Source organism: Arachis hypogaea, chromosome 7, assembly GCF_003086295.3.
Source record: "Arachis hypogaea cultivar Tifrunner chromosome 7, arahy.Tifrunner.gnm2.J5K5, whole genome shotgun sequence".
Classification (NCBI taxonomy): Eukaryota; Viridiplantae; Streptophyta; class Magnoliopsida; order Fabales; family Fabaceae; genus Arachis; species Arachis hypogaea.
The window spans coordinates 60,191,113-60,201,620 of NC_092042.1; the positions used below are offsets into that span (position 1 = coordinate 60,191,113).

General features: G+C 37.6%; 1 non-coding gene across 1 annotated transcript; it reads left to right on the forward strand.

Annotated features, from left to right (window-relative positions):
* Positions 1-8,390: 8,390 nt before the first annotated feature.
* Positions 8,391-8,499, forward strand: LOC112704224 (small nucleolar RNA R71). Its single transcript, XR_003154860.1, has one exon. It is a non-coding gene; the product is annotated as a small nucleolar RNA R71 (small nucleolar RNA).
* Positions 8,500-10,508: the final 2,009 nt, after the last annotated feature.

A 10,508-nucleotide genomic window follows, 5' to 3' on the forward strand; every position in this document is an offset into this window, starting at 1 on the left:
ATGTCCAAATAATTGATGATTGGGATCCATTGACTCTAGTTCTCACTAATTGAACTAGTGGAGAGTTAGGACTTATGGACTAGGATTGATATAGCTCATTTGACTTTTCTCTACTACTAGTTAGAGGATGACTTAATGGGATTGATCCTTGTCAATTCTCAAGTTGTGGTTAGTGATTAGGATAGAGATGCTTGACCACCAAACCTTGCCAAGACGTTTGTTAGTTGTTAGTTTATTTCCTTGTTATTTACATTTCATGTCTCTTATCAAAAACCCCAGACATAACTCAAAACAAATAACAAGACACTTTATTGCAATTCCTAGGGAGAATGACCCGAGGTTTGAATACTTCGGTCATTAATTTTAGGGGTTTGTTTTAGTGACAACCAAATTTTTGTATGAAAGGATTATTGTTGGTTTAGAAACTATACTTGCAACGAGAACTCAATTGTGAAATTCTATACCATCAAAAATCCAATTATCAAAATGGTGCCGTTGCCGGGGAGTTACAATGGTGTTATGTTATTGGTTATTGTACATATGTGAATAGTGTGAATATCTTGCTTTTTGCTTTATTTGCTAGTTGTAGAATTTTGTTTCTCTTATTTTCAATTAGCTTTTGATTTTTATTTTCTCTTTTCATCATGAATTCTCACTTTGGCTATGAGTGTGATTACAACTATGTTGTAGGAAGTCGAGATTACAATGAAGAGATGTATCAAAGATGGGATACTCAAAGGTGGGAGGAGCCATATGCATATGATCAATCCTCATGGCAACAACCTTCACCAATGCACTATGAAAAAGTGCCATTCTATGATGCATACCAATCCGATGGTTATGGTGAATCTCCTTGTGACTTTCAAGAACCACCACCATATGCCTATGAGCCATGTCCTCAACATAGCCCTCAACCATACTCACAAGCCTCTTTTCACCAAACACCTCCATATGACCCTAATCCATATCCACCATACCAACCACCTTTCGAACCATATAAGCCATACATAGAACCACCCGAATTCTAATATAATTACTCCCAAGAACCACCACCTCCACACCCTTACCAAGAAGAACCACCTTCCTATCATGAATCTTTTCTCCAAAACAATGAACTCTCCTATCCACCCCAACCTTTGTGTTCTTCTTCAAGGGCAAGATGAAATGAAAAGGGATGTGCAACAATTTGTGGCTACCTTGACCGAGGTTGTAAGCCGATTAGCCTCCCAATGCTTGAATATTCAAGGAACTCTCTAGCTACATGTGAAGAATCCAAGGAAGAGCATAGCATGAAGGAAAGATTGGAAACTCCGGTGAAGAAGGAGGAATGCTACGTTGTGTTAGAATAATTGGAGAAGCCTATGATTATCGAAGAAAAGGAAGAAGTGGTTGAAGACTTAAGAGATGCAAAATGTCCATGGGAAGCTAAAATCATGGAAAGTTCCTCCAAGAAGATTGAATTTGATGTTGAGGGGGGGAAGTACATGGTGGACGAAATTGTGATCATCAATAATGGCTCTTTGGTATGTGCATCTGTTAACTCAGCACTTTCTTTCCACAACTTCGCTCAACTAACCAGCAAGTGTACTGGGTCGTCCAAGTAATAAACCTTACGTGAATAAGGGTCGATCCCACAAGGATTGTTGGTATGAAGCAAGCTATGGTCACCTTGTAAATCTCAGTCAGGCAGATAATAATTGATTATGGAATTTCGAAAATCAAATAATAGTAAATAAACATAAAGTAAAGATAAAGTTACTCATGTAATCTAATGGTGGAAATTTCGGATAGGTGTATGGAGGTGCTGTGTTCCTTCTGAATCTCTACTTCCCTACTTCTTCCTTCTAGTTTTTCATCATTCCTTTCTATGGCAAGCTGTATGTAGGGCATCACCGTTGTCAATGGCTACATCCCATCCTCTCAGTGAAAAAGGTCCAAATGCTTTGTCACAGCACGACTAATCATCTGTCGGTTCTCAATTAGGTTGGAATAGAATCCAGTTATTCTTTTGCGTCTGTCACTAACGCCCAGCCTTCAGGAGTTTGAAGCTCGTCACAGTCATTCAATCTTGGAATCCTACTTGGAATACCACAGACGAGGTTAGACCTTTTGGATTCCCATGAATGCCGCCATCAATTCTAGCTTATACCACGAAGATTCTGATTAAGGAATCCAAGAGATATGTGCCCGGTCTAAGGTAGAAACGGAAGTGGTTGTCAATCACGCGCGTTCATAGGTGAGAATGATGATGAGTGTCACGGATCATCACATTCATCAAGTTGAAGTGCAACGAATATCTTAGAACAGGAATAAGTCGAATTGGATAAAAGATAGTAGTAATTGCATTGGAACTTCAGGTACAGCAGAGCTCCACACCCTTAATCTTTGGTGTGTAGAAACTCCACCGTTGAAAATACATAAGTGATCAAGGTTCAGGCATGGCCGAATGGCCAGCCCCCAAAATGAAAACCAGGATGTCAAAATCCAAATATGGAACCAAGATATCTAATAGACTAGTAAAAAGTTCTATTTATACCAAACTAGCTACTAGGGTTTACAGAGGTAAGTAATTGATGCATAAATCCACTTCCGGGGCCCACTTGGTGTGTGCTTGGGCTAAGCTTGATCTATCCACGAGCTGAGGCTTCTCTTGGAGTTGAACACCAAGTTGTAACGTGTTTTGGGCGTTCAACTCTGGTTCGTGACGTGTTTCTGGCGTTTGACTCCAGAATGCAGCATGGAACTGGCGTTGAGCACCAGTTTACATCGTCAAATTCCGAATAAAGTATGGACTATTATATATTGCTGGAAAGCTCCAGATGTCTACTTTCCAACTCCATTAAGAGCGCGCCATTTGATGTTCTATAGCTCTAAAAAATCTATTTCGAGTGTAGGTAGGTCAGATTCCAACAGCATCAGCAGTCCTTTGTCAGCATCTTATCAGAGTTTTGCTCAGGTCCCTCAATTTCAGCCAAAAAATACCTAAAATCACAGAAAAACACACAAACTCATAGTAAAGTCCAGAAATGTGAATTTAGCATAAAAACTAATGAAAACATCCCTAAAAGTAACTAGATCATACTAAAAACTACCTAAAAACAATGCCAAAAAGCGTATAAATTATCCGCTCATCAGTACACAACCTCCAAAACAAAGTTTGAATGAAGCCGTAGAAGGAATGAAGCAAGAATTGAGCTCCCTTGGTGATGAAGATCATGCATCCAACCTTCTTGGTGAAAAATCCTTTGTGTTTGAAGAATCTTCTCCCAATGAGATAGAAAGCAATGTGGAGGTAGATTTCTCTCTTCCTCCTATTTATGATTTGAGTGATGGAGAAGAGTTAGATGAGATTGATGAACAAAGGATTGAGAAGGAAGAAGTTTGTAAAGAGGTGGAGATAATCAAGGAAAATCACAAGGGAGTAGAGCTTACAAGGACATTGGAAATACCTCTCCCCAAGCCACCACCATCCATTCTTTCATTCAAGTGGGTAAATTCCTTATACTTAAGCTTTATTATTCCCCTTGAATATGGTTTGTTTGAGACAGATGGTCAACTTAGACATATTTGTGGCTTTAAGAGTAAAAGGGAGATGGTTAGTGGTTGGCATTGAATAAAGTATGGACTATTATATATTGGTAGAAAGCTCTGGATGTCTACTTTCCATCGCCGTCGAGAACGCGCCATTTGGAGTTCTGTAGCTCCAGAAAATCCATTTCTAGTGCAGGGAGGTCAGATTCCAACAGCATCAGCAGTCCTTTGTCAGCCTCTTATCAGAGTTTTGCTCAGGTCCCTCAATTTCAGCCAGAAAATACCTGAAATCACAGAAAAACACACAAACTCATAGTAAAGTCCAGAAATGTGAATTTAGCATAAAAACTAATGAAAACATCCCTAAAAGTAACTAGATCATACTAAAAACTACCTAAAAACAATGCCAAAAAGCGTATAAATTATCCGCTCGTCACAACACCAAACTTAAATTGTTGCTTGTCCCCAAGCAACTGAAAATCAATTAGGATAAAAAGAAGAGATTATACTATAAATCTCAAAATATCAATGAATATTAATTCTAATTAGATGAGCGGGACTTGTAGCTTTTTGCTTCTGAACAGTTTTGGCATCTCTCTTTTTCCTTTGAAGTTCAGAATGATTGGCTTCTCTAGGAACTTAGAATTTCGGATAGTGTTATTGATTCTCCTAGTTAAGTATGTTGATTCTTGAACACAGCTACTTTTATGAGTCTTGGCCGTGGCCCTAAGCATTTTGTTTTCCAGTATTACCACCGGATATATAAATGCCACAAACACATGACTGGGTGAACCTTTTCAGATTGTGACTCAGCTTTGCTAAAGTCCCCAGTTAGAGGTGTCCAGAGCTCTTAAGCACACTCTTTTTGCTTTGGATCACAACTTTAACCACTCAGTTTCAAGCTTTTCACTTGGACCTTCATGACACAAGCACATGGTTAGGGACAGCTTTGATTTAGCTGCTTAGGCCTGGATTTTATTTCCTTGGGCCCTCCTATCCATTGATGCTCAAAGCCTTGGATCCTTTTTACCCTTGCCTTTTGGTTTTAAGGGCTATTGATTTTTTCTGCTTGCTTTTTCTTTTTCTTTCTAATTTTTTTCGTCACTTTTTTTTCGCAAGCCTTTTGCTTTTTCACTGCTTTTTCTTGCTTCAAGAATCAATTTCATGATTTTTCAGATTATCAATAGCATTTCTCTTTGTTCATCATTCTTTCAAGAGCCAACAATTTTAACATTCATAAACAACAAGATCAAAATTATGCACTGTTCAAGCATTCATTCAGAAGACAAAAAGTATTGTCACCACATCAATATAATTAAACTAAATTCAAGGATAAATTTGAAATTCATGTACTTCTTATTCTTTTGAATTAGAAACATTTTTCTTTTAAGAGAGGTGAAGAATTCATGGAATTTATTTATAACTTTAAGACATAGTTACTAAACACTAATGATCGTGAAGTAGAGACACAAATATAGATGACATAATAAGCATAAAAACCGAAAAACAGAAAAGAAAAAAAAAATAAGAACAAGGAATGAGTCCACTTTAGTGGCATCTTCTTCTTGAAGGAGCAATGATGTCCTTAAGCTCTTCTATGTCCCTTCCTTGCCTTTGTTGTTCCTCCCTCATTGCTCTTTGATCTTCTCTTATTTCATGGAGAATGATGGAGTGCTCTTGATGTTCCACCCTTAAATGTTCCACATTGTAACTCAAATTTTCTAGGGAAGTGTTGAGTTGTTCCCAATAGTTGTTGGGAGGAAAGTGCATCCCTTGAGGCATCTCTGGAATTTCTTGGTGATGAGCTTCCTCATGCGTCTCTTGGATTCCATGAGTGGGCTCTCTTGTTTGCTCCATCCTTTTCTTAGTGATGGGCTTGTCCTCCTCAATGAGGATGTCTCCTTCTATGATAACTCCAGCTGAGTAACATAGATGGCAAATAAGATGAGGAAAAGCTAGCTTTGCCAAAGTAGAGGACTTATCAGCTATTTTGTAGAATTCATGGGAGATGACTTCATGAACTTCTACTTCCTCTCCAATCATGATGCTATGAATCATGATGGCCCGATCCACAGTAACTTCAGATCGGTTGCTAGTGGGGATGATGGAGCGTTGAATGAACTCCAACCATCCTCTAGCCACAGGCTTGAGGTCCAGTCTTCTTAGTTGAACCGGCTTGCCTTTGGAGTCTCTTTTCCATTGAGCTCCTTCCACACATATGTCCATAAGGACTTGGTCCAACCTTTGATTAAAGTTGACCTTCTAGTGTAGGGGCGTGCATCTCCTTGCATCATGGGTAAGTTGAATGCCAACCTCATATTTTCCAGACTAAAATCTAAGTATTTCCCCCAAACCATTGTAAGATAATTCTTTGGGTTTGGGTTCTTACCTAGATCATGGTTCCTAGTGATCCATGCATCGGCCTAGAACTCTTGAACCATTAAGATTCCTACTTGTTGGATGGGGTTGGTTAGAACTTCCCAACCTCTTCTTTGGATCTCATGTCGGATCTCCGGATACTCATTTTTCTTGAGCTTGAAAGGGACCTCAGGGATCACCTTCTTCTTGGCTACAACATCATAGAAGTGGTCTTGATGGGCTTTGGAGATGAATCTTTCCATCTCCCATGACTCGGAGGTGGAAGCTTTTGTCTTCCCTTTCCCTTTTCTAGAGGTTTCTCTGGCCTTAGGTGCCATCATGGTAATGGAAAAACAAAAAGCTTATGCTTTTACAACACCAAACTTAAAATATTGCTCACCCTCGAGCAAGAGAAGAAAGAAAAGAAGAAGAAGAAGAAGAAGAGAAAATATGGAGGAGAGTGAGGGGGAGGTGTATTCGGCCAAGGTATAGAAGAGGGGGTTGTGTTGTGTGAAAATGAAGTAGAATGGAGGGGTTTATATAGGAAAGGGAGAGAGGGTAGGTTTGGCCATTTAGGGTGGGTTTGGATGGGAAAGATTTTTGAATTTTGAAGGTAGGTGGGGTTTATGGGGAAGAGTGGATGGATGTGAGTGGTGAAGGGGATAATTGGGAAGAGAGATTGAGGTGATTGGTGAAAGGTTTTTGGGAAAGTGTGTTATAGGATTATTAGGAGGTAAGGTGGGAATATGTTAGGTGGGGATCCTGTGGGGTCCACAGATCCTGAGGTGTCAAGGATTTACACCCCTGCACCAATTAGGCATGTAAAATGCCTTTGCATGCAATTCTGGCGTTTAAACGCCGAAGTGATGCATGTTATGGGCGTTCAACGCCCGTGTGCATCATGTTTCTAGCGTTGAACGCCAGTTCCATGCTTGTTACTGGCGTTCAGCGCCAACTTTTCTTAGGGCATATTCCTGGCGTTCAAACGCCAGGATGTTGCTTGTTTCTGACGTTCAGCGCCAGATCCATGCTCTGTTCTGGCGTTGAACGCCAGCCAGATGCTCCTTACTGGCGTTTAAACGCCAGTAAGTCCTTCCTCCATGGTGTGATTTTTCTTCTGCTGTTTTTGATTCTATTTTTAATTTTAATATTTTTTTTCGTGACTTCACATGATCATGAACCTACTAAAACATAAAATAACAATTAAATAAAAATAAAATTAGATAAATAAAAATTGGGTTGCCTCCCAACAAGAGCTTCTTTAATGTCAATAGCTTGACAGTGGGCTCTCATGGAGCCACACATGTGATCAGGTCAATGTTGGGACCTCCCAACACCAAACTTAGAGTTTGAATGTGGGGGTTCAACACCAAACTTAGAGTTTGGTTGTGGCCTCCCAACACCAAACTTAGAGTTTGACTGTGGGGGCTCTGTTTGACTCTGCACTGAGAGAAGCTGTTCATGCTTCCTCTCATTACCAAATAACTTGGCATTTAACTTCATGATGGCTCCTAGATATTGAGCAACTTGCTCTCCAGTCACATCTTCATCCTCTTCAGAGGAAGAATAGTCTTCAGAGCTCATGAATGGCAGAAGGAGATTTAATAGAATCTCTATGGTCTCTATATGAGCCTCAGATTCCTTTAGGTCCTCAATAGGGAACTCCTTCTTACTTGAGAGATGTCCCATGAGATCTTCCTCATTGGGATTCACGTCCTCCCCCTTCTCCTTGCATTCGACCATATTGACTATGTCAATGGCCTTGCACTCTCTCTTAGGATTCTCTTCAGTATTGCTTGGGAGAGTATTGGGAGGAGTTTCAGTGACCTTCTTGCTCAGCTGGCCTACTTGTGCCTCCAAATTTCTAATGGAGGATCTTGTCTCACTCATGAAACTTAAAGTGGCCTTTGACAGATCAGAGACTAAGTTTGCAAAATTAGAGGGGCTCTGCTCAGAATTCTCTGTCTGTTGCTGAGAAGATGATGGAAAAGGCTTGTTATTGCTGAGCCTGTTTCTTCCACCATTATTAAAGCCTTGTTGATGCTTTTGTTGATCCTTCCATGAGAAATTTGGATGATTTCTCCATGATGAATTATAGGTGTTTCCATAAGGTTTACCCATGTAATTAACCTCTGCCATTGCAGGGTTCTCAGGATCATAAGCTTCTTCAGAGGCTGCCTCTTTAGTACTGTTGGATGCATTTTGCCATCCATTCAGACTTTGAAAAATCATGTTGACTTGCTGAGTCAACACTTTGTTCTGAGCCAATATGGCATTCAGAGCATCAATTTCAAGAACTCCCTTCCTTTGAGGCATCCCACTATTCACGGAATTCCTCTCAGAAGTGTACATGAATTGGTTATTTGCAACCATGTCAATAAGTTCTTGAGCTTCTGCAGGCGTTTTCTTTAGGTGAATGGATCCACCTGCAGAATGGTCCAATGACATTTTGGAAAACTCAGATAGACCATAATAGAATATATCTAATATGGTCCATTTTGAAATTATGTCAGAAGGACACTTTTTGGTCATCTACTTGTATCTTTCCCAAGCTTCATAGAGGGATTCACCATCTTTTTGCTTGAAGGTATGAACATCTACTCTAAGCTTGCTCAACTTTTGAGGAGGAAAGAATTTATCCAAGAAGGCCGTGATAAGCTTATCCCAAGAGTCCAGGCTATCTTTAGGTTGTGAGTCCAACCATGTTCTAGCTCTATCTCTTACAGCAAAAGGGAAAAGCATGAGCCTGTAGACTTCAGGATCTATTCCATTTGTCTTGACAGTCTCACAAATCTACAATAACTCGGTTAAAAACTGATAAGGATCTTCAGATGGAAGTCCATGAAACTTGCAGTTCTATTGCATCAAAGCAACTAATTGAGGTTTCAGCTCAAAATTTTTTGCTCCAATGGCAGGAATTGAGATGCTTCTTCCATCAAACTTGGACGTTGGTTTAGTGAAATCACCAAGCATCCTCCTTGCATTATTGTTGTTGGGTTCGGCTGCCATCTCCTTCTCTTGTTCGAAAATTTCAGAAAGGTTGCCTCTGGATTGTTGTAATTTAGCTTCTCTTAGTTTCCTTTTCAGAGTCCTTTCAGGTTCTGGATCAGCTTCAAAAAAGATGCTTTTTCCTTATTCATGCTCATATGAAAGAGAAGAGAAAAAGAAAAAAGAAGAGGAATCCTCTATATCTGGACAAAGAGGATCCTTATTATTAGTAGAAGAAGAAAGGAATAAGAGTGGAGAATCCAATCACAAGGGTGAGGATAGAGGCAGTGATTGGAGATGAAGAGAGGTGAAGAGAAGTGTTAGTAAATAAATAAATAAATCAAAGAAGAGAAGGGAGGGAGAATTCGAAACTAATTTTGAAAAAGTATTTAATGATTTTCGAAAATTAAAGATAAGATATAATTAAAATTAAAATTTAAAACAATTAAAAAGAATTTTTGAAAAAGAGATGAGATATTTTCGAAAATTAAAGAAGGAAAAGTAGTTAGGTGGTTTTGAAAAAGATAAGAAACAAACAAAAAGTCAAATAGTTAGTTGAAAAAGATATTAAAATCAAATTTGAAAAGATAAGAAGATAAGAAGTTAGATAAGATATTTTGAAATCAAATTTTTGAAAAAGATAAAATTTTGAAAAAGATATGATAAAAGGATAAGATAAGAAGATATGATAAAAAGATAGGATTGAAAAAGATTTAATTTTTAAAATTAAAATTAATTACTTAACTAACAAGAAACTAAAAGATATGATTCTAGAATTTAAAGATTGAACCTTTCTTAACAAGAAAGTAACAAACTTCAAATTTTTGAATCAATCATATTAATTGTTAGCATAATTTCGAAAATTAAGATAAAATTAAGAAAAAGATTTAATTTTTTAAAAAAAGTTTTAAAAAGATAAGTTTTTTTTTTAAATTGAAAATTTGACTTGACTTGTAAGAAACAACTAATTTTAAAAATTTTTGACCAAGTCAACTCAAATTTTCAAAAATTTGGAGAGAAATAAGAAAAAGATATTTTTTTGATTTTAAATTTTTAATGATGAGAGAGAAAAACACAATTATGACCCAAAACATGAAAATTTTGGATCAAAACCAATTATGCATGCAAGAACACTATGAATGTTAAGATGAACACCAAGAACACTTTGAAGATCATGATGAACATCAAAAACATATTTTTGAAAAATTTTTGATGCAAAGAAAACATGCAAGACACCAAACTTAGAATTCTTTAATGCATGGACACTATGAATGCAAAAATGCATATGAAAAACAACATACAACACAAAACAAGAAAACATCAAGATCAAACAAGAAGACTTGTCAAGCACATCTTGAAGATCATGAAGAACACCATGAATGCATGAATTTTCGAAAAATGCAAGGAAAATTTTTAAAGCATGCAATTGACACCAAACTTAAAAATTGACTCAAGACTCAAACAAGAAATACAAAATATTTTTGGTTTTTCTGATTTTATGATTTTTTTGTATTTTTTATTATTATTTTTTCGAAAATTATATTTTTGAAAAACGAAAATAAAGAAAAAATTTTTGAAAGATTTTTGAAAACTTTTTTGAAAGGAAAATAAAAAGAAAATTACCTAATCTA